Genomic DNA, 24,764 nt, shown 5'->3' with positions numbered 1-24,764 from the left:
TCCCATTTTTTGCCCAGTGTTTAGTTCTGTGTTTTTTTTTAGCCTTGTTGGTTAGATGTTATCATCTTAAAGTATAAATGTTTGTTCAGATTTACCCACACACTTACCACTTTCTGTGCTTGTGGTTCCTTCCCCGAAGTGTGCCCTCCCTTCCCTGCCATTATTTCTCTTCATAGATCTCATTCAGTGAGAGTCAGTTGAAGGAGACCTATTTTGCCTATTGTTTGTTGGAAAATTCTAATTCATTCCCTTTTTTTTTTTCTCTCTCTCTCTCCCCTTAAAGTATAGTTTTGCTAGGTATAAAATATATTTTTGTTAGGTATAAAAGTCAGCTTAGGGCTTCCCTGGGGCTCCATGGTACAGAATCCTGCAAGACACACAGGTTCGACCCCTGAGCCAGGAAGACCCCACGTGCCGAGGAGTAACTGAGTTTGTGTCCTGCAGCTATTCAGCCCGTGCTCCAGAGCCCCAGCTACGGACACCTGTAACCCTGAGCCTGTGCTCGGCCACAAAAAGAAGACGCGCCGCAATGAGAAGCCGCACTGAGAAGCCTGGGTGCCGCAACTAGAGAAAAGACTCAACGTGGCCAAAAATAAATAAATAAGAAAAATTATTTTAAAAAATTCTGGTTATTTTCTCTCATCATATTAAAAATGTTCCATTGTTTTTTGTCTTCTGCTGCTAGGAAATCAATACTAAATCTAATTCCCACTTGTCTTCAAAGGTATTCTGTTTTCAAAAGTACAGTATGGCTGCTTTGAAGATATTCTTTTTGTCTTTGGCATTCTTCGGTTTTATTATAAAGTGTCTATACGTGTGAATTTCTTTTTTTTTATATATTTATTTTGCTTAGGATTTTTTGTTTGTTTTGTAAATTTGTGGACTGATTTCTTTCATCAGTTCGAGAAGGTTCTCAGAGTATTGTCTCTGTTGTGTAGTTATTTTTTCCTATTTTTGAACTTTAGATTAGGTACATGTTAGACTTCAGTGGTCTTCTCTGTGTTTTAACCTCTTTTTTCACACTTTCTGTCTCTATATTTTTATGTGCTACAGTTGACAGGTTTTTCAGTCTTTTTCATTTTCTGTATCTAATCTGGCTCATCTTGCTCACAGTTTACATACTTGTTTCCTTCTATTATATATACATATATTTTTTTCTATTATATTTTAAATTTTATATTGTGTGTCTGATAATTTTTAGACTTTTGAGAAACTGAAATAGAGTTGATGTACAATATTATGTCTGTTGATCACTTTAAAATTTGAAATCCCTAGGTTCATTTCTACTATGTCATTTCTGTTAGTTGTTCATGATGCTTTTTTCTTATGCATGTGTCTATTTGTGATTTTTATTTTACTTTGTTTTATTTTACTGTGACTTTATTTTTTTAATTTGATTTTTTAATTGAAGTAGATTTGATTTACAATGTTGTATCAGTTACTCCTGCAGAGCAAACTGATTCAGTTACACACACACGCATACACACACACACGCATACACACACACACACACACACACACACACACACACATATACACACACATACATTCTTTTATGTTCTTTTCCATTATGGTTTATTATAGAACATTGAATATGGTTCTGGTTCTGTTTTGTAGGTAGGTTCATTTGTATGATTGTAACCTTACTATTATTATTTTTTGAGACTTTACTGGTGGTAATTATTTGAGATATGAATTGAAGGTGGGTTTCCCTAGATTTTGCATTTGTTCCTCCTGAGTGCCTGGGCTTATCACCAATTTGTAAAGCAAGGACTTAGAAATTCTCAACTGGAGGTTTGGGGGCCAGCCACACAATCAGTTCATACTCAAAGCCCACGTGAGGATTGTCTGTGGTTACAAATTTTTAGTAAAACTTTCTCGCCTCTGCTCAGCGCTGATTTTTGAGACAGGTAGTTCTGGTAGCCTTTTGGAGCCCTGTCGTTGGTGGGCCCTGACTTTGTCAGAGCCAACAAATTTATTTGCTGTTCACTATGCCTTGCTGACTTATAAAAATAGAAGCTCTAGTTCTCCCAGTTTGTTAAAGCCTTTAATGGGAAAGCTGATAAAAGTATTATGCAGTGAGTGGACCTCATTTTCCTGTCAGATTATAAAAACATTTCAAACTATTTTTCAAGAAATATTTTGTCCAGCATTTTTGGTTGTTTTCATCGGATTTGAGAGGTATCCATTCTGCAATACTGCCAGAAAAGGAACCTCCATTCTTTCTGTTTTCCTTATTTAATAACCCGAGTAGTCCCTGAAACATATGAATGCATCTAGGCTACCAGGGTGAAAATCATATGTGCAAAAAACAGTCAAAGAAAAGCACAGTGATTATTTTCAAAATATTACCTTCTAACACATAGTCTAGGGTAATTAGGCCATAACTTGTATCAGTTGAGGTAACACTTGAGTGCGCGTTTGGTCACTAAGTAGTGTCCGACCCGTGGTGACCCCATGGACGGTAGCCCCCCAGCCTCCGCTGTGCGTGGGGTTCTCCTGGCAAGAAGACTGGAGTGGGCTGCCACGCCCTCCTCCAGGGGTCCTCCCCACGCAGGGTTCAAACCCACATCTCCTGCATTGTAGGCAGATTCTTTACCACTGGGCCACCTGGGAAGCCTGGGGTAACACGAGTTGCTTCAATAAATCCAGCATAGTGCAATGGGTCAAACCAATGGATGTTGATTCCTTGCGTGTCCAAAATGGGTGTGCTGTTAGAGGATGGCTCTCCTTCAGGTGGGGGGTAGGGAGCGAGGCGCTTTCCTTCCTGTGGCTCCGCCGTTATCAGTCTGTGCCCAAGGTCATTGTGCTTATTGGGACCACACGGGCCAAAAAGGAAAGAATGTGGAACTCACGAGTGACGTGTTTCCACCAGCCAGTCCTAGATGTGGCACGGTCCACTTCCCTCCCCATTCTGTTAAGCTAACACTTGGTGAGATTGCCATATCTGTCTGCAGGGAGGGGGTTGTTGAGACAAGTAGTCTGGATGTGTGTCTAGGACAAAGAAGAAACAGCTTTAACATGGATAAGTAACCAGTGTGTATCTGTTACATATTTTCTCTCTGAAACTTCAGCCCAGCCTGATTTCTCACTGCTCCTGCTTCCCTTATAACCAGCGCAACCAAGTTTCGGATCTAATTATCCCGAAGCACATCATGTTTGTGTAGTTTAAACCCCCCACGGCACAGTAACTTCCTTGAAGGTGTGAACTTTGTCCGCAGCTTCTGAAACTGTCTGCTGCTTAGGTTCGAACACCCTATATGCTCTTTAAAAAAAACAAACCTCCGAGTAAAAGGAGAAGTTTCTTGTTTTAATGTATTTAGGGATGCAGCACTGTGGTCCGCAGTTTATTCATTATGTGATTCCTTCAGCTTTTCTTCTTAGATTTGAAATGTGTCAAAATAAAAATTTGGAGAAAAATAAAAATTTGGAGTTTGGGGGGGGGCACTGCAAGCAGCAGTGGCATTTCCACGGGGGATCAGTTTAATCTGTCTTGGTTGTTTGTCCTGTAGTGTTGAGATCAGCCTTTTCAGCTCTTTCTGGGTTGTGATGAGAATTCATTCAGTCATTCTGGAAATATTTCTTGAGGTCTAGGGAGTGCTGGATATTGTGGAGAGGCCGGGCATTGGAAGATGAGCAATGCAGATAAGACTGTGCTGTGGAAGGGGTTGGATGACTGCTTTGAGTGGAGAAAGACTTTTTCTGTTGACTTTGTGATTGATACAGTGATGGTGAGGTTCTAGTTATTTGTATGATGTGGAAGAGAGAAAAGGGCTTGGGGCTGTCTCAAGCCCTTAAGTAGAGACCTTACCCTCCTTTTTCCTTTGGTCTTTGTTATTGCTTAAGGAGGCCAACCTTTCTCCAGACTAGTGTTTAATAGCAGGCAGAGGAACTTCGCACTTGAATATTTTTCAGAGCCACAGATCATCTCAGCTGGGTTATTGGCCTCAGCATAACTCTCTCCTTGAGTTTCACTCATTACTTTGTTGTTAGGCTCAATGTTTTCAATGCTTCGCTTTTATTTTTTGTTGCTATTGGTTTTAGTAGATGAGAATGACATATGGACCCGAGTTAAATTGTTGGAAGGATGATTTGTTTTCTTTTCATTGAGTAGTTTTCTTTCTCTACTGCAGGGCACTGTGCATGGGAAAATACACGGACATCTTTGTAACTCTAATCTATTATCCACCTGCTCGGATGCAAACACAATGCCTGTGCCAAATTACTTTATATACTTGATAAAGCCTGTGTTTTGGAAAAATGTTGGGGTGTTTATATACAAAACATTGTTTTCAATCAAGCCATCTAAAATATGCAGATGAAGAAAAGGAAGTGTAATCTGAATAGCATCATCAAAATTCCAGGAAGGGTCAGGTTGCAAAATACAAGATGTGGTGCGCCTGTAATTGGGTATCGGCCATGTTTTATTCGGTTGATCATCTCCTTGGGCTTAGCTCTGGCACTGGTCAGAGAGAAAGCTTTCCAGCCCAGAGGAGTTCGCTTTAGAAGATGACTCGGTGGATAATCTAGTTCTTTCAAAAGCCAAGGCAGAACTAGCCCTTCACTTGTTAACGTTGATTCCTCCATGGAATAGGGTGTGGAGTTTCTGGCTGATGAGAGCAGCGTATGGAATTTCTAATACGAGAGATGAAGTTGGCGGGTCGGGGGGTGCAGTACATTGCGCTCTTTTTGGAAATTATGTCCATTTTCTTCTCAGCTCTAAAGCTCCTCTTACCTTTTTAGAAAAAATTCTCTGTTCTTTGGAAGAGTTTCCAATACTACTCTTTTGGAGGTACCAAGTCTCAGCCAAGGACATTAATTTATAGAGCCCATGAACTCGCAGGCTGGGTGGAATACTTAACTCCTCCTACCGACACAATGAGCTATGAATGGTATCGTCCCACATTGAGCAAGGGCTCAATTCCATCCTTAATGTCAAATATTCTGTCAATAACAAAGGGAAGGGACAAGACCTCCACATTCTTGATATGGCCAATGTGAATTTTAAATTGATCTATATATTTTAAGCAAAATACTCCATGTATTATTGTTGGGGTGCCCATATATCTTGATTTGTTTGTGGTGGTTTGGGTTTGTGCCTGCTATCCCCAATGCAATCACTAATACTGATTCCTTTCATTTTCAAAAACATCCTGATTATTTATATGATAAATCATGGTCACCTTATCACGGTAGTCAGTGTGTCTAGCAACAGTAGATTAAGTCTGTTTAGACCAACTCTTCTGCTGAGAAAAGCTGCTTAAAAACTAAAAGCAAAAATCAGTTTTAGAGGTTCTGGAGAACCATCAAGGCCACGAGGAACTGCAGAGCTGAGATTTGGGGGGAGGAAAGTCCCCTCTAAGAGGTGAGCCCAGCGTTTGCATTTTCTTTAAGGCAAGGATCAGTTCCAAAAGTAGCCGTTGAGAGACTAAAAGCTTAGAGCTTCCAACAAGCTCGTGGGGCTGGGGACATGTCCTCAAGTCCTGCCGAGGAGCAGAGACCCCAGCGAGCAACCTCAGCTTTTGTTTGGAACCCTGAATCAAGATGAGCCAGAAATAGAAAAACTCTCACAGGGACTGAAGCCAAAAATAAAATATTTTCAGATTAGTGTCACTAGCTTAGAAGCGTGCCAGAAGCAAAAGCAAAAATCCTCTCTGGAGGAAGATACATCTTCCAGAGCCTCATGTTCACTAGAGTTTTTCATGTACTATATCTGTCAACCAATGAAAAATAACTGGGTATATGAGAAAATAACACATAATAAAAAACCAAGAAAAAAATCTGACAAATAAGATGTATCTACAAGGGATCCAGATAGTGAATTAATCAGATATAGACTCTAAAATAACTATGATTAATATATTCAAAGAATTAAAAGGTAAGATTTAAAAACTTGCCAGAGAACTGAAAATTATAAATAAGAACCTAGACATGAAAGATACAGTTACTGAAGTTAAACAGATGAGTTCTGGGGGGTGATGGAAATGTTGTAAGACTGGACCTTAGTGATGGTGATGGTTGCACGACTGAACTAATGTACTAAGATCATTGAATATACATTTATAGTAGGTGCATTTTTAGGGTAGGAAGATTATACTTTAATAAAGCTGCTGAGAAATGGATGGATTCAATAGAATAAATGTAGTTGAACAGAGAGTTAGTCAACTAGAATATAAGGCAGAAGAAAATACCCAAATGACGCACAGAGAGGCAAAATGATAGGAATTTGGAAGACTTGTGAAATATAGAAGAAAGGCCTTATATACAAGTTATTAGAATTTCAGTAGGTGGGGAGAGAGAAAATGGAAAAGGAGAAATAATTGGGGAAATGACTGAGAATTATCCAAAACCAGTGAAGGGCACAGAGCTGCTCAAGAAGACTCAAGAAGCTCTGGGATACAAGCAGGGTCAGCATAAAGAAATCTCACCCAGAACAACACAGGACAGTTTCTGAAAATAGAAACGGAGGAAAGCTGAAAAGCAGTCAGTGTTGGAGGAGTGGGTATCTCCTGTCTTCAAAGGAGCATCAATAAGATAAAATTAACAGAAGTCAGAAGGGAATGGATGATTCCTTCAAGTTGCTGAAAGAAAACAACTGTCAATCTTAAGTTCTGTATCTACCTAAAAGATTCTTCAGAAATGAATAAAAAACTAAAAATATTTAAGAAAATTATTATGAGCACATCTATCCTGAAGGAAATACTAAAAAGCATCCTTTGGGCAGAAGGAAAATTATCCCAGATCAAAGCTCAGAGATAAAGGAAGGAATGAAGAATAACAGAGATAATAATTAGTTAAATATGAATAAATGCTAGCCATACAAAGTAACAATAATTTTGTCTTGTGGAATTTAAAATATATAGAGAATAAATACATATGATCAAAGTAGAACTGAAGTCTGGACAAATTAATGAAATTAAATTGTTCCAAAGCTCTTATATTGTAAAGGAAGTGATAAAAACTAATTAATATTAGCCATTAATAAGGGATCTTTTTTTAACTCTGGATAATCTTTAAAAGAATGATGAAGAAGGAATATATAAATAATAAGCTAAGAAGAGGGGAAAATAGGATAGTAAAAATCACTCAATTCAACAGAAGGTGGAAAATGGGGAAAAAGGATCCTAGACTAGATTAAGACAAATAAAAACTAGTAGATTTAGCCCCAAATATATCAGCAATTTTATTAAATATAAGCTGAGTAAATAATTAAATGTCAAAGATTATTAGATTGAATTTTTAAAAAACCTATATACTACTCTAAAGATACATTCATTATTTAAAAATATACAGAAGGGACAAATATAAGAGGATATAAAAAGATATGCTATGCAAACACTAGCCAAAAGAGAGATTCTATAGCTAAATTAATGTCAGATAAAGTAGACTCTCTAACAGGTAAGAAGTGTTGTCAGGGATGAAGAAAGATATTTCATGATGGAAAAGATTCAATTTGCCAGGAAAATGAAATATTTCTAAATCTATGTGCATTTTTAAAATACACATACAATCATATACACACAGTTACACAAGGAGAAATAGATATTGATATAGTTAGAAATTTTAACATATCTCTCCTAGTAATTGCTACGATGAGCAGACAGTAAAATTCAGTTAGGATTATAGACAGTTTGAACAAAGTTAATTAACAGACCTGATCTAATTATAAAACAGTGCACTTGACAAACATAAAATACTCATTTCTTTCAAGACACAGAAGATATTTTTCGACATTGCTCACAGTCTGAGTCATTATGCAACTCAGCAAATTTCGAAGGATTGAAATCATACAGAGTGTGTGTTCAGATAACAATGACATTAAACTAGAATTCAACAGTCAGAAAGATAACTGAAATATCCCTGTATGTTCATAAATTAAGCAATCATGGGTCAAGGAAGAAATGGCAGTGAAAATTAAACCGTATTTACAAGTGAAAGACAATGAAGTGTGAGATACCAAACATGGAATACGGTTGTAGTCGTGACTAGAGGGGTATTTCAGTCTCAGATGTATACGTTAGAACACAAGAGGTTTACAAATAAATAACCTAAGCATTAATTTCAAGAAATTAGCTAAGAGAAGCAATTAAGCTTTTTAAAACGGTAGGAGGAAGGAAATAATACAAATAAGAGAAGATAGAATGAGATAGAAAACAGACATTCCATATATAGTATCAGCAAACTGAAAGGACTAATAAAATCAATAAATTCTGGTGAGGCTAATCAAGAAAAAAAAGCACAAATAGTTAATATGAAGAATGAAGCAAGGAACATCACTACCTTTAAAAGATAAGTTCAGAATATGATGAATAACACTGTGCAAATTATGAAGTGAAAATTTTGGAAGAAATGGACAAACTTTCTGAAAATAGCACTTATCAAAACTGACATAAGAAAAATAACTCTGAGTAGCTGCATCGCTACTCATGTGAATATGCAATTAAAAACCTCACCAGAGGAACAACTTCGAACCCAGATGGTTTTTCTGTTAAATTCATTAAATCATTAAGGAAGAAATAACACATATTTTCCACAAACTCTCCCAGGTAAAAGAAAAGAAGGAACACTCCCAACTTGTCTTAAGAGGTCAGCAGAATATTGATATTAAAACTTGACATAAATAAGAAAAATTCTGGGCCAGTTTTACTTATGAGTATAGCTTCAAAAATCCTAAACAAAGGGCTAGAAAAGTGAATCCAGCAATAAATTACTGCATCATGATCAAATTGATTATCTGCAGAATTGTAAGGTTGAGGTAATAATTTTGAAAATCAGTCAGTGTAACTCAGTATATAACAGAATAAAAAATCATATGGTTGTCTCAATGAATACAGGAAGTATGTGTGATGTAATCCAACATTTATTCATGATTTATTAAAAGACTCAGCAAACTATTGAATAAACAGGGAGAAAATTTTCTTACCCTAAGAAGAATATCTACAAAAAATACTGTGTGAAATTAAAAAGTAGGAAATGTCATGCATAATGGGTGAAATTTTAAAACTTTAAGAAAAAAGACATATGTCAGTTTTCACTGCTTCTGTTCATTGCTGCATGACAGATTCTAGCTAATACAATGAGACACAAAAGAGAAAGATATTAGGGTTGAAAGGAATAAATAAAACTGCAATTAATGGACACTATAACTATGTATATAGAAAATTCAAAAGGAATTTCAGGTAAATTGTTGGATCTAAAATGTGGATTTACCAAGTTGGTGGGATACAAGGTAAATATGAAAAAGTAAATTATATTTCTACTTATTACCAATAAAGAGATACACAGTGAATTTATATCAGAATAAAAATCATCATATATCTAGGAATCTAACAAAAGTTATGAGGACCTATCTTGAAAACCATTTGCCATCATTGAGAGAAATTAAAGAAGATGTAAGCAAATGGAAAGATGTATCATGTTTATGAAATGGAAGGCTCCACTTTTTAAAAAAGTTGTCAATCTCAAACTGTCAGTAAAATCTCAATCGAAATCTCAAGAGGGTTTTCATGAAAATTGATAAGCTGATCCTAAAACTTATATGGAAACACACAGGGCCAAGAATAGCCAAGATGCTCTTGAAGAAGAATAAGGAAAGAGGACTGGGGCCACCAGATCCTGAGATTTATTGTTGTTCTGCTAGAGTAACTGGCGGAGTGTGGCCTTGGTGCAGCATAGATGAAATAGACTAGTGATGAAGAGTCCCTAACAGAACTGTGTTTACACACTCTATCAGTGATTAAAAATCCCATCCCCTTGTTTGTTAAACAGTCCTGAAGCAATTACATATCAGTATAGACACTGGACCCTAAATTTACAACATGTACCAAAATCCATTCCAAGTGAATCCAAGATCTAAGTGTGAAAGACAAAATAATAAAATATCCAGAATATAATATAGGGTAATATACTCATGATTTTGGCTAGGAAAGGAATTCTAGCACAGGATCCAAAAGAACCAATCATAGAAAAGACAATAAAATTGGACGATATTAAAATGAAGAACTTATGTTCATCAAAGACACAGTTAAGAGTGAGTCAAATTAGAGATACTTGCAATATCTATGATTTACATAAGGCTCATGGAAAGAATATACAAAGAATTCCTCAAATCAGTAAAAGAAACAGAAAAATGGGTAATAGGCTTCACAAAAGATGATAGCCATATGTCCAATAGACATGTGAAGAAAGTGCTCTAATTCTAACTTTTCAGGGGAATGTGAATTAGAAACCACATCAGTTCTACCCACTGCCTAAAATTAAAAATGACTTTCAGTACCAACAAGTGCTCAGGGTTTGGAGATAGGAGAATTCTTACACACTGCTGGTGAGACTATAAATTGGTACAACCATTTTGGAAGACTAATTAGTATTATCTAATAAAATTGGACAAAGGTGTTTTCTGTGAGTCAGCAATTCTAATCTGATGTACAGATTCAAGGGAAAAGTGAATACATATATACCAAAAATGATGGAGAGAAAAGTTTGTAGCAGCAGTATTCATAATGGAAAGAAAGAAAGTGAAGGTCGGTCAGTTGTGTCCGACTCTTTGCAACCCCATGGACTGTTCAGTTCATGGAATTCTCCAGGCCAGAATACTGGAGTGGGTAGCCTAGCCCTTCTCCAGGGGATCTTCCTGACCCAGGGATCGAACCTGGGTCTCCTGCATTGAAGGCGGATTCTTTACTAGCTGAGCCACAGGGGAAGCCCAATACAAGTCAAACGGTATTTCGCCCATTCATAATGGCCCTAAACGGAAAACTACCCTGTATCATTGAGTGTGATATAATGTGTGAAAAGGATACACCCATGAAAGCAAACTATAGCAAGCATCACAGTCTAGATGAGTCTCATTGATGTTAAGGTGTGAAAGAAGTCACACACATATACACACTCAGTCTTGATGAAACTATAGGCTTTAGGGAGGCTTGGTTAGTTAGCAAAACTATAAAGTGATTTCTATCAAAGTTAACATAATAGTTGTAGGGGAGGAGAAGGGTGCTAATTAGGAGAAAGATAAGAGTTTCAGGGGTGCTTGCAAAGTTCTGTTTTTTGAGCTGGGTAATGATTACATGGATGTCTGCTTTGAGTTAAATCGTTGGGCTGTACAATTTGTTTTGTGCACTTTTCCCTGTGTATTGTATGTTATAATTCATGATGGAAATGTTTTAAAAATCAGTAATGTATCTTTGGGCTTCCTAGTAGTAAAGAACCCACTTGCCAGTGCAGGAGATGCAAGAGACGGAGGTTCAATCTCTAGGTGGGGAAGATCCTCTGGAGAAGGAAACGGCAACCCACTCCAGTATTCTTGCCTTGAGAACCCTATGGACAGAGGAGACTGGGGGGCTATAGTCCATGGGGTCGCAGAGTTGGACATGACTGAGCATGCACATTCAGTGTACCCTTGCCATCATTTTCTTGATTTTTAATCAATTTAAAATATTACCCTTTGACTTGGTATTGTGATAATTAAGACCTTTCCCCCTTCCCTTCTTTTGAATTCACACTGTTTGTATTATTACATAAACACTACATGCGTCAGTGAGACCAATGACATACCGTGATTACAAATTTCTTTCTTGTGCGACTCTTAGACTTTTCCCTATTAATGAACACTGCTTCTTCTTGATTGTGGGCATATTTGGACGTATACAAATATACACTTTCTTCCCTCCCTCCCTTCCTTTTCCCTTTGTCTCTAGTTCTTATGCTTTTCTAATAGCATCTCTCAGTCCCGTTTTGCTCTTGGTCGAATGCATCAGATCACTTATCCCTTCTACTTTGTTTTTCCTGGTGTTCTGTGCTCTGATTGCTCTGGAGCCTGTTCTGGAACAGGTTTTGTGTGGGATTTCTCTCTCATCTGTGTTCTGTATGGTTCCTACTTCTTGGATCTCGTGGTTTTTCCTTTTTGGTTTGCTGCTTTTGTTGGAGCATATCTGCTAATAGTTTACTAAAAAGCAAACACAGGAGATACATTTTCAGAGAACTTAATGTTGAGAAATGTCTTTATCCTCTTTCTTAGTCAGTGGTTTGGGTACATGCATGATTCTAGATTGAAAGTTGTCTTCCCTCCATATTATGAAGGAAATACTGGATTGACTTCCAGCTTCTGTTGTTGAGAAGTCATGTGCCATTTTGATTGTTCATCTTTTCTATGTAAACGCTTTTTTTTTCCTTTCTGGAAGCTTTTAGAATTTTGTTGTGTCTTTATAAAACCTTTCAACTGAAAGACTTGTGCTCCTGTTTTAGGGAAGGTGTGGGTTTGTCTTTGTATCTGTTTGTTTGTGTGTTGTTTTTACTCATTTTCTTCTCACCATTTTCTTTGAACCCCTAGAAACTCTAATAGTTGAACTTTGGACTGATTTTTAAATTTTCTTATTTTTTTCCCTTTTGTCTTGATCATCTCTCTGTCTTATTGCCTTACTTTCTGGATGATTTCACCTACCTTATTTCCAAATCATCTGTTGAATTTTTTAAGTTTTGTCCATCATATTTTTAATTTCCAAGAACTTTACATTTTCCCTTGCTTCTTCTTGCAACATCCTGTTCTTTTCTTTTGAAAAAAGAAAAAAAAAGCAATGCCTTCTCTTATCTTACATAATATATTAATTAGGGGTTTTGGTATTTTCTTCTGTTTCCTGCATTATCTCTGTTTCCTCACACTCTCTTGCTTTTCCTAGTTGCTTAGGGCTCCCCTGGTGACTCAGATGGTGAAGAATCCACCTGCAGTGCAGGAGACCTGGGTTGGGAAGATCCCCTGGACGGGGGCATGACTACCCATTCCAACATTCTTGCCTGGAGAATCCCCGTGAACAGAGGAGCCTGGCAGGCTATAGTCCGCGGGGTTGCAAAGAGTTGGACACGACTGAGCAACGAAGCAGCAGGTGTCTTATAGCACAGGTTTCCCTCAGATGTCCTTTCATATTTAAACGTGAAGTCCTGAAGAGTTTATTGGAAAATGTGTGCCCGAGGAGGGGCTTCTTGTGGATGGCTGGCCTGGGACCCAGTTGTTTTTAAATTTTAGCATCTCTCTGGAGGTTTCCTTCTGGGGGCATTGCTTTTCTTCAGAAAAGGGTCTCTATGAGGCTAAGCCTGGGTGCTGGTGTTCTGACCGCCAGCTGGGCAAAGGGAAGCAGGCTCTTGATGTCCTTTCCGCCTTCTGCTTTTAGTCTGGCGTCTCACCCCTGTTCTTCCTGTTAATTTATCTAGCTTTAATCTTGACTTGTGTGGGACAGAGGGAGGAGGAATCGCCTGCTTATGCCCAGGAGATGTTGAGAGCGTGAAGATCTAGTGTTTCACTGCGTAGTCCGTAACTGACCTCCGCACCTCACTCCCAGCATCCACTGTGTTTGGCGCCCCCAATCCCAGAGCCGCAGAGGGATCCTGTGAGGCGCACCCCCTGGCATCCGGTCGGTCTTCCCTCTGCGGACTCCGACTCAGCCTCCGGTCTCCTTCATTGTGCCTGGGTCCAGCCCTCACCCCTCTGCCTTCTCGACGCTGCTCGACAGCTCGCAGCTCCTCTCCCATTCCTTTCGTCCTTGTGGGTCAGGTTCCCTCTTTGAGGACAGAGCTCATGACTCACACATCTTTAGTTTACTCCGGACACATTGACTGACTGACTGGTGTCCGCTCCCCAGTCACGGCAGTACTCTGTCTTCTTGCTTTCTTGACCCTTCCTCTCTTGATTCTCATTTGCATGTGGGTAGGTGCAAAGGCCAACACCTACTCGGGTGCTCCATCCAGCTCTTGGTAGGTTCCTCTTTCTTTCTGTCGCTTGGGTGCCCAGCAGACCTGGACGCTTCTAGGCATTAGCCCGTCACGAGTGCCCAGCGCTCCTGCCTCTTTCCGAGCTGCCCTGCTTCCAGACTGTCTGGAAAGGATGAGTAGGGAAGGGAAGGGGGATGGCTCTGATGGCCCTGAAGGGGCCGAGTTTCCCTTCTCCTCCCAGGTAGGACGGAAGGCTCTTCAAAGAGCCCTTGGAGCTTTCGTGATACAAATTCAGCTACACAGCCCTTCTCAGGATGGGTTTATTGTTGAAAGGAAAAAGTCTCTGGGAATATGCACACCCCTCTCCACTCAGGGCAGATTTGAGACGCTGCATCTTGACTGCTGTTGCTAGGTGATTGCAGGGTAGCTAAGTCCCAGTCCTGGGCTTGTGTTCACAGCATCTCTGACTGATGCTCCCTGGCGCTGCGCAAATCTTCTCCTGTAGACCTCAGCTCGGCTCCTCCTGCCGTGTTGAGTGAAATAGGCCGCAGGGCCACAGGGTTTTTGAATTACAAGGAGCGTTGAGACCAGGCCCAGTGGTCCGCAGAGCCCTTCTCCCTCTTGCTCCTTAGGAACCGGAAAATTGTTTAAGCACGGTCAGTTTCTTTGCCGTCCTTGAGATTTTTTTTAATGAGACTCCTTTGAGTTTTGTGAGTAATTTGATTTTATAGAAATTAATAAAGGTTCTGGCAAGAGTATTGTGTTTTGAATGGCCCATATCTATAGGTAGACTTGAAATGCTTCAGTAAATCTGGTTTCACGGTGATCTGGAGGGAAGAGTGCCTCTCTTCTAAAGATGATAAGAACACATCATCTTGTACAAAGACAGATATGGTTTTAATCTCATGATCTGGAAGTGTCTGTAGTCGGCAGCTCTGTTATTTAGCTATTGCCGGGAAAAAAAAATGGTTGCAGTTCAAATATTATTTAAACATTTTTGTGTGTGTTTGTTCCTGGCTGTGCTGGTCCTCGCGGCTGAGTGGACGAGCCCTCGCTGCAGGGAGCGGGTTGTCATGCGCTCGCTGCTCATCGCGGGGGCTTCTCTGGCTTCAGAGCACGGGCTCTAGGGTGCTCAGGCGTCAGTGTTTCTGTCTCTCAGGCTCGAGAGCGTGGGCTCAGTGACATGGTGCGTAGCTGCCCCACGGCATCTCCCTGGACCAGGGGTCAAACCTCTCTCCCCTGTGTTGGCAGGCGGATTCTTAACCACTGGACCACCAGGGATGTCCCTCAGATATTCTTAAGTAATTTAATTTTTTGGTAGGCACTTCCCAAGCTTAAAGTAGCTCATGTGAAAGAAGTGAAAGTGAAGCGTTAGTCACTCGGTCGTGGCCGACTCTTTGCGACCCCATGGACTGCAGCCTGCCAGGCTCCTCAGTCCATGGGATTCTCCAGGCAAGAACACTGGAGTGGGTTGCCATTTCCTTCTCCAGGAGATCTTCCCGACCCAGGGACTGAACCCGGGTCTCCTGCACTGCAGGCTGGCTCTTTACCACCTGAGCCGCCTGGGAAGTCCTAAAATAGTTTGTAGTTAATAATATCTTACAACAGGTGTCTTATTTTGTGACGTACTGACGTACGTTTTGCAGTTAGTTAATCTTGGGGGGGTCTATCAAGAATTTGCCCGGTTGGAAGATAAATGTGGTATATCTTTTCAGAGATGTGTGGTGGGTTATGTTTTACCAAATTCCAGGCCAAAAGCATTTCAATCATACTATGTGTGTATACATATTCATATACACGTATGTGTATACACATACACTGTGTGTATACAGTATGTGTACATACACACACACATATATACATATACACACACACAGCTCCATTAGTTCTGTTTTCTGGAGATCCTTGACTAATATACATAATGAGCTCTTTGTACATACGCACAGGAGCAAACGGTTGCTTTGCCTGTGCCTGGGAACAGCCCACGTGTTCAACAGGTGAATTGAAGAACAAATGATGAAACATCCATACAATGGAACACTGTTCAGTAACACAGATGAATGAAATATTAGACATTCAACAGCACGGATGTGTCTCAAAATAATTTTGTTGAGTGGAAGGAAAAGAGTTTATTAGGGGAGAGTGTTGGTATTGGTACAAAGGATCGTGCAGATTGAGGCTAGCGTGGGGGACCTCCCGAAATCACTTACTCCCTTCTCTGGCCTGAAGCCCTCCAGTAGGATGAGACTGCCTCCCCTCAAAGGGTTTAGGGAAGCGGCGTCCGCCTCTGGCCGTGTTTGTGGTCTCTAGCTCTTGGCTGTGCACGTGTGATTGCTCGTGTAACAGAGCCCGGAACAGTGGTGTCTGTCCACAGAACACATTTCGGTTAAAACTTCTCAGCATGGTGATAGTCTTAAAAAACAAGCACCTGAGAATTTGCAAAAAACTCTCTATAATCAGGAAGGAAACTGACTTTCCTTCATATAAACATGAAGGAAACACGTCTTCTAATACTTCCGTGAGAAACTCGTTTTGTTCACCCATTTATAGATGACAAGGTTGTGGTAGAAGAGAAGTTCAGAGTCTAACAGAAGTCTTAAGAAGCTTATTTCTGGAAAATCTTGGGAACAGAGTTTCTCTTGATTGGGTTTTCTAGGCTCTTCTAGAAATACTAATCTGATATCTGGAAAGATGGGCATTGGCGTCCTATAGATTTAGATTCAGATTCTGACTGCCTATAATTACCTGAATGACTTTGGACATATACCCCTGGAAACCTCAATTTTCTCCTTTGCAAAATAGGAATGAAAGTGAAAGTGAAATTTGCTCAGTCGTGTCTGACTCTTTGCAACCCCATGGACTATACAGTCCATGGAATCCTCCAGGCCAGAATACTGGAGTGGGTAGCCTTTCTCTTCTCCAGGGGATCTTTCCAACCAGGGTTCGAACCCAGGTCTCCCGCGTTGCAGGTGGGAGATTCAAAATAGGAATAATCTTGTCTCAAAAGTTAGGGGAAAATCCAGGGGAATATATTTATTCACTTATGTGCTTACTGAGCAAATATTATTGGGTATCTGCTCTGTACTCTGAGTGCTGAAGAATTGGAGTGTGGTCCTAGAGAAAACTCTCGAGAGTCCTTTGGACAGCAAGGATATCAAACAGTCAGTTCTAAAGGAAATCAACCCTGAATGTTCATTGGAAGGACCGATGCTGAAGCTGCAATACCTTGGCCACCTGATGCAAAGAGCTGACTCATTAGAAAAGACCCTGGTGTTGGGAAAGATTGAGGGCAGGAGGAGAAGGGGGTGGCAGAGGATGAGTTGGTTGGATGGCATCACCGACTCAATAGACATGAGTTTGAACGAACTCTGGGAGATAGTGATGGACAGGAAAGCCTGGTGTGCTGTATTCCATGGGTTACAAAGACTGGGACACCTCTTTCCGACTGATCAACAACTCTGTCGCACTGAGGAGGATGGTCAGTGTTTCTGCTGTCATGGAGCTGACATTTGATTGAAGGGACAATGAAGCACTAAGTAGCGAAACAAATAAATATGTAAGATGCTGTCAGGCATGAAATAACCCTAGAGGGTAAAGAACGATAAAAAACGATAGTGTGCCACTTTGATAAGGGTGACCAGAGAAGAATCCTTTAGTTATGAAGTGTTGGCCAAAGGGCACAGTACGTGCAAAGGTCCTGAGGTGGAAAACAGCTTGCATGTTTGAGGAACAGGAAGACAGACCCGTGTGGCTAAGGACTGGTGAGTGGTCGAGTGAGTGGGAGACGAAAGGCAGGGCCCAGCCTGTCGGGTCTTATGGGCAAGGGGAGAGGGACTTTATCCTGGGTATACTGGGAAACCAACAGAGAGTTTTAAACAGAGGGGTTGCTGAGTATGATTTATTAAAATTTTTTTAAAAAATTATTTGTATTTGTTTATTTTTTTGGCCACGCTGTGCGGCATGGATCTTAGTTTCCCCAGCAGGGATCCAACCGATGCCCCTTGCATTGAGAACATAGAGTCTTAACCACCTGACTGCCAGAGAAGTCATACTTTTTAAGATTAATTTATTTGTGGCTGCGCTGGGGCCTCGTTGCTTTGCTCGGGCTGTCTCTGGTTGTGGTGAGTAGGCGCTGCTCTTCGTTGGGGTCTTGGGCTTCCCCTTGTGGTGGCTTGTCTTGTGGAGCGCAGGTTCTAGGTGTGCAGGCTTCAGTAGTTGCAGCCGGTGGTCCCTGGAGCTCCGGCTCCGTAGTTGTGGTGCCCCGTTCCCCACCACATGTGGAGCCTTCCCGGACCAGGGATTGAACCCGTGTCCCCTGCATTGGCAGGCGGATTCTTAATTGTGCCACCAGAGGAGTCCCTAATTTATTTTTGTAGAAGAATATTCTGCCTACCGTGTGGAGGATGGCCGTACAGAGAGGCCACTTCAGAGGTAGGACCGTGACTGGGAGAGAAGGGATTTCAGTTACAGTGCTGAATTGGAGCAGTGTGAGTGAAGAGAGTCAGGGCTCGTGGATTGGAAGCGGGGAGAGGGGAAAAGGAGCAATGGGGGATTAGTTGAGGAGTTTGGAATGCAGTGTCACTTCCTGAGATGGGAAGGACCTGGGGCGGGAGTGGAGCTCTGGAATTTACAGCCTAAGTTTGAGATGCCTGCTGGGCATGTCAGGAAAGCACCAGGCATTGACGTCTAGAACTTGGGGGGCAGGGTCATCGGCACGTGGGTGGTGTCCGCAGCTACAAGATTGGGTGAGATTGTCCAGAGAGGGGGTGCAGAAAAAAGGGTGCAGAACAGAGCCTTGAGCGCTAAAATTTAGCCATCCACCCAAGAAAATACGAGCTCGCAGAAGTAACTGAGAACGAGCTTTCACTGAGGTCGGAGAAGAATTGGGTTGCGGTGTCAGAAACAAGAGAAGAATTGAATCGAACAGCCAATGCTGGACACGCTCAGTGAAAGTTGAGTTTCCCCTTAATGGAAATAGTAGCATTCATTTATTTTAGGTCTTTCAAAAGATATAATGTTACCTTTCATCCCAGCATAAATTCAATTTGCAGTGACATTTTTTACCTCTTTCATATGTCTTTCAAGGTTGAAATATGGAGCCCCAAAGAGCTGTGGGTTGGTTACCCCTCTTCGAAAGCGTACATTTACCAGCTTGCAAATCCACCAAGCAAAGATTTCTTTTTCCGCCTTAAGTTCACATGATTTAATTTGCCTGAGTAACCTGCTGTCATAGGTTTTCAGAGTCCTGACATCTAGCAGAGTAATTAATGCTTTAGGCTTTTAGGAACTGTTTCAGGATTTTATTAATCACCGTTGTGATTGCACATATGAATTATGAAGGAGTTATTTTGGTAGTTGGATTTCCCCCTCAGAAAAATTTCCATATTTGTTCATTATGAACTGATAGCCTGGAGAAGAATAAAAATGGAGAATATTTGCTGGGTCCTGTGCAGACTTTTCAAATTATCCAGAATCAGGATGACTTCACAGTATGCCAATGGAGTGTGAGTTGTTTGAAGTTGGTAGTCAAATGCTTTCTCTTTGCCTCACTGTAAATTAATTAGCGATTCTCTGTGACTTTCCCAAATATATGGATTTTGTGAACTGTTTAAAGATGCATGAAATCAGAAGGAATTTGTGTGTTATGTTTGATTCTGCCGTGATTCCCATCATTGGAGGAATCACTCTTAGAACTATTATGACTAGTGTATTATTCTTTGGGGGGGTCTTCCAGGAGAAGAAGGGTATCAAGGTAACTGGGAAGAAATAGGAACCTATCCTTCTGATTTCTTTTTCATTTTATGTATGAAACACATTATGGAATTTCACAATTATGGGATGGTGTTTGAGATCAGTGTATGAAAGAGAAATGTTATGGGCGGTGTTTGTCTAGTCCCTAGGATTCAATCTGAAGTGTGAAAAACAAAATGCAATAACTGTTTTCTTTGAAACTCTTCCCCCTAAGGCATCTGCTCACCCCAGACACTTGCAGGTTCTCTGCATAGATGCTTGTGTGGCCGCCTTTGGGTCCCCACTGACCATTTTCCTTAGCTTGGGGGTAAATGTGAGTTTCCCCTGTGTTTAGAGGAAATTTTACTCCGTGCATTTTACTCTGTCAAGAGAAGTCTTGCTGCTTTACTGGGAACGGGGCTCTTTTCAATGATTAGAGTGATTTTCTGTGATTCTGCCATTCTTGAGGAAGATGGTTGAGATGACAAATAAAAGACAAAGTACTTATATCAGTGTGGGGATGGAGCAGCTGCTCTCAGAATCCAGTGCCTTGACTATTGAGTGAAAATACCTGTTATTGCTCTAACTGCCATTTTTACTCTTCCTAAGTGGCCGGTGGGGATGCGAGGTGGGAGAAGGAGCTGGGTGAGGCAGGAGGAAGTCCATTTGCAAAGTCAACAGCGGAAGCATTCAGGCAGAGCAGCAGACATCTGACCTGAATTCTGTATAGATAAGGCTGGGTATACAGGCAGCTGGGCCACCCTGCTCTTTCTCACAGTAGCTTGCTGTGACAGACTAATCTTAGGGTATTTTCATCTTAATTTACTCGCATCCTGCTTTTTGTAGGTAACAGCATTTCTGCCAAAGGTGATAAATTTGCTAAAGCTTACCATTAAGATTCTTTCCTCATATGAGTGTTATATAATTATATATACATTCGGGCTCAAAGGTCCCCGTCTAACAAATTCCCTGCACAGAAGTACCATTTGAGGGCCCATTCTCTCATTAATTTTATTTGACATTTATGTCAACATTACATTCCTAGCCTAAAAGGAGCAATGACATGCGTACGCAGGGGTGTGTTAAAAAGTGGAGTATTTAGTTTGGCAGTGCAAAGCAGTCGGCTAAGTCTGCGAAAGCAAAATGTTCTAAATTAGTTAATACAAAGTGGTCTAAATGCACTCAGTTGAAGTCGTTCCACACAGCGCCAAGTGCCCGCTCACGTGGCTGTTCTGATACGTCTAACGTTTTCCCTCTCAGGGTTCCCAGAATTTCCTGACACGGTGTCTCTGGCAGATTACTAAGGGGTCATCAGAGGGGAAAGAAATCGGGGCTCAAGAGGGGTCACTGTGGTATCAGGAATGGAAGTTGCGAAAGTCAAAGACCCGATTCTTCATCCCCCTTCACGGACTTCAGAGTGAGGGGTTTACTGGTGGAACATGGTTGCATGGAGCCCTTTTTCTGCCGAGTGAAGAGTTTCACAGACACTGCTCTTGAGGCAGGAGGGCTGTGGGGAGCCCCCTGCGGACATCGAGGGTTACCTTACTTCTCGGACCACGTGGCTGCGGCATCGCTTAGCGCCTCCAAAAGTAGACAGAAGCCTGATCTGGGGTTGTTAACCCTAAACACGAAAGGATTGTTAGACAACACCTCTGACTCCTGGTCCGCTGGGTTGAATTTCGAATCCCTGGAGGCCTCGAGAGAGAGAGAGAGAGAGAGAGAGAGAGAGAGAGAAAGAGAGAGAGAGAGAGAGAGAGAGAGAGAGAGAGAGAGAGGGAGGGAGGGAGAGAGAGAGAAGTCAGAGAGAGGGATGGAGCCAGCCGTGAGCAGCGTCCAAGGGACCGAGCGTGGCGGTTCCTTTCTGTTCCGGAATGCTGACTCTGACGTACGCTGTGGTCTGTGTGTTCTCGGGCTGGGTTTCGTGCTTGCCCCTAACGGTCAGCTGTAGACTTGGGCTTTTGTCTTGCAGAGAATTCACCAGCAGCGGAGAGGACTGTAAGTGGAGGTGGAATTTGAATCTGTAATGTGAATGGGGAGTGGGCAGATGGTCTGACCCCCTCACTCTTTTTCACTCCAACATTCACCCCTGCCCCCAATGTTTCCCCCAGCTTTGCCAGCCTGTTTACCCCCCCCAAATAAACACTGCGCCCCCTACTTCTGTCTTTAGGATGAATCTGGAGGGTCAAGTGACTGATGACCAGCAGACCTGTGAACCTGTCTGGATGACCGAGTCCCTCAAGGTCATCAACTTGAGTCATTATGACTATGACCGTCTGGAGTCAGTGTCTCCTGGGGTCCCCTTGGTGGTCTGGCCGCTTCATGTCTCTGAAAGGTGGGGACTTTATCAAGGACGGAGAGGAGGAGGATGATAGCAGCTTGGGAAGGGGAAACTGACTTCAGCTCAGACAGCACTGTTCTCAGCACCTCCTGCTGGCTTTGAGGACTGTGATTTTCTCACCTGATCTTGTCTGCTTAAGCTCTGGCTTGTCTGGCTAGGTTGCTAGGGTATAGAGCACATTTTTGTGGTGGTGCTTGGGGGCGGGGGGGGTGTTTTGCTTTGGAGTTGTGGTATACCCTGCTGACCCCCTTAAAGGCGCTGTGTACAGAACTAAGAGCTTCATGGTTATCGGGCTGTCAAGGCAGTTCTGGATCTTACAGGGAAGAGACGTGTGAGCTGGAAGGGCCTGGGGGTCTGGGCCACCTTTGCACATGTGGATAAACCCAGAGAGTTAAGAGCCAGGTCTGGGGACAGTTGCCCACTCTGTCCTTCTTGTCTGTGGGATGATCAGGGAAACTTCCCACTGCACTGCTGGTGTCGTGGGATGGGAGTTGGCGGGAAAAGCGTTGCTGAGAGCGGTGGCAGTTACGTTCCAGCACCGGACGGAGGCCCCTCAGGACCGCGCCGTCAGATCCTGGGGCTGTTGGCTGGGGGCGGCCGGGCCGGGACAGGCGCCTGGTGCCCGCGAGCCCCTGGCCCAGCTGTCCTGCAGGGCCTTCTGGGCGTGAGACAAGGACAAGCTCTCTCTGCCCTCCCCGCCGCTCTCTCCCGGGCCGTCATCAACCCCGCAGAGACCTAAAGCCGTGTTAGAGAAGAGCGTTCCCTGTGGAAGGGCTCTGTGCTTTCTGAGCCGCTGCCTCCGCTCGAAGCTCCGTGAGCGAACTCCCGTTCCCTCGAGAACAGCCGTCTCCCTGGACCTCTGGCCGCTGATGCCAGCGGCCCTTGGGTGTCTGTGTCTGTTCAGGCCGCTGGAACAAAGCGCCACGGGAGGCGTGGCTTATAAACAGCGCACATCTGTTAGCATTCCTCCCAGTCTGGAGCTGACGGTCTGGGATCACGGTGTCCGTGAGGTTAGGGGAGAGCCCTCTTCTAGTTACAGACTTCTCCTCATGGCCTTCCACAGCCGACGGGGCTTGACGGCTCTCTGGGGCCTCCTTTCTAAGGGCGCTAATCCCATTCACAAGGGCTCTGCCTTCATGGCCCAATCGCCTCCTAACACCGTCACACTGGGTGTTGGGATTCCCACATGTGAATTTTGGGGGGACACAAACATTCCAACCATCACAGGGGGTGCCACGTCGCAGCCAGGGAGTGGCAAGGGTCTGCCGTGGAGAGGACTGAGCGATGAGGGGCTGCAGGAAAAGATGCTGAGATCAGTAGTAGTTGTAGGCAGTGACCGCGGAGGTAATTCCCTTGACCTCCTGTCCTCTTAAAAAATGCCCCTTCTTGGTGGAGTCATGTTGATGTCTGGCAGAAACCAGCACAATTCTGTAAAGCAATAATCCTAAATTAAAAAAAAATGTCCCCACTTGGGACTCCCCTGGTGGTCCAGTGGTTAGGAGTCCACGTGCCAACGCAAGGGACACAAGCTCAGCCCCTGGTCCGGGAAGACCCCACGTGCCCGCGGAGCAGCTGAGCCCGGCCGCCACAGCTTCTGAGCTCGCGTGGCACAGCTGCTGAAGCCGGTGTGTCCAGAGCCAGTGCTCCACCGCAGGAGAAGGCCCTGCGATGAGCAACCCCAGCACCGCAGCTAGAGAGGAGCCCCACTCGCTGCAGCCAGAGCGCGCCCACGCTCAGCGGTGAAGAGTGCTGCACCCGAGACCCAGCGCAGCCGCCAGTCAGTCAGATTTAAGAAGCCCCCCGTAGCCACTGAAGACCTCGCTTTGCACAGATTACGCCTCCTCCCGTGGTCTTCAGGCCTGGCCTGGAGAGCCATGTCTGAGGGGCCCCTGTGTGCTGTCCCCCACGGCTTGTCTACGAGGCACCTGGCTCATTGCTTGGCTGGGAACAGGAGCTCCGCTGACGTCCGTGCTGTTTGCAGCAGGGCCCACAGGCAGGCTTTCCTCTCCATGAAATTTAGAAGTTGCTAGTGGGCTAACTCCGTGGATGGAGGGTCCATTCCCTTCTTTGACAGAATATTCAGAAAAGCAAGCAGTGCCCCTGGTCTTCTCTAAACGCCACCTCATTGGCACTTGGCTTCTTCTAATATATTTTTAATATACTATATATGCTGTATCGGAGTAAATCAGTAGGTATGTTTTGAAATTAAATATTTGCTAAGGGCTAGGTTCTCCTGATGTTAAATTATTGATAACAAACTTCACAGACGCTGTATGAGACTTGATGATATATGAGTTTTGAGTGACCTGCCATTTATTAGACTTTATCTGCCCATGAAATCCATTTCCAATTCAGACCATATCTACTGCAGGATTGCTTGCCAGAAATCTATTCCCAGGTTTCTCCTTATTTCAGTGAAATATCTCTGGCTCAGCACCTTTCCCAAGGTGGCCGATCTAATCGGGGCCCGATCACTTATCACTTCTCATTTCCTTTGGCAGGTCTGTCCAACTGGGAAGTGCATCTCGGGGACACTTGGGAGTAGTAGTCGACCTCCCCTCCTCTGCCCTTTTCCCCCCAGCTTAGAGGAAGGTGAGCTCCCTGAACCGCGGCCCCGCCCTGGGGTCTGTGAGCAGAAAGAGGACCACGTGTGTGGTCAGGAAAGCGGGGCTGGCCTCCCCGTCTCCCCTGGAGTCAGGAGCTGTCGGGGGCCCCCTGCGCCCACAGTGTTCGGTGACCCCGAGCGATCCGGCCGGCCGCTGGGCCCCCGTCTTTCTGCCCCCTCTCCTCGCTGGCTTCTGTGTGGACAGGTGTGCGCTTCTGGCCGCTGCCAGGTCCAGCTGGCAGGAGGACTCCAGCTTGCCATCGCAGAAATGAAATTTGTCACCTCCGTGTTCCCCACCTCTGTGCTTTCATGTTTAACCAGCATTCGGAGTCTTTATAAACATGTCAGGGGGTCTGTTTTTCTTTCCTAATTAATTCAGAAAAGGAG

At 43.2% G+C, this 24,764-nt stretch overlaps 1 protein-coding gene across 6 annotated transcripts in view; it reads left to right on the top strand.

Annotated features, from left to right (window-relative positions):
• Positions 1-24,764, top strand: part of FOXN3 (forkhead box N3) — a 435,192-nt gene that overhangs the window by 12,369 nt on the left and 398,059 nt on the right. The window contains exon 2 of one of the 6 annotated variants that reach the window (XM_070469771.1): positions 24,274-24,364. The exons of the other annotated variants lie outside the window; for them this stretch is intronic. The gene's annotated coding sequence lies outside the window, so the exon portion shown is untranslated. The remainder of the gene's footprint in view (positions 1-24,273; positions 24,365-24,764) is intronic. 6 annotated transcript variants of the gene reach the window in all.

This window comes from Odocoileus virginianus, chromosome 6 (genome assembly GCF_023699985.2).
Source record: "Odocoileus virginianus isolate 20LAN1187 ecotype Illinois chromosome 6, Ovbor_1.2, whole genome shotgun sequence".
Classification (NCBI taxonomy): Eukaryota; Metazoa; Chordata; class Mammalia; order Artiodactyla; family Cervidae; genus Odocoileus; species Odocoileus virginianus.
Note: the sequence above shows the minus strand (reverse complement) of the source record. Positions and strands in the feature narration are given on the sequence as shown.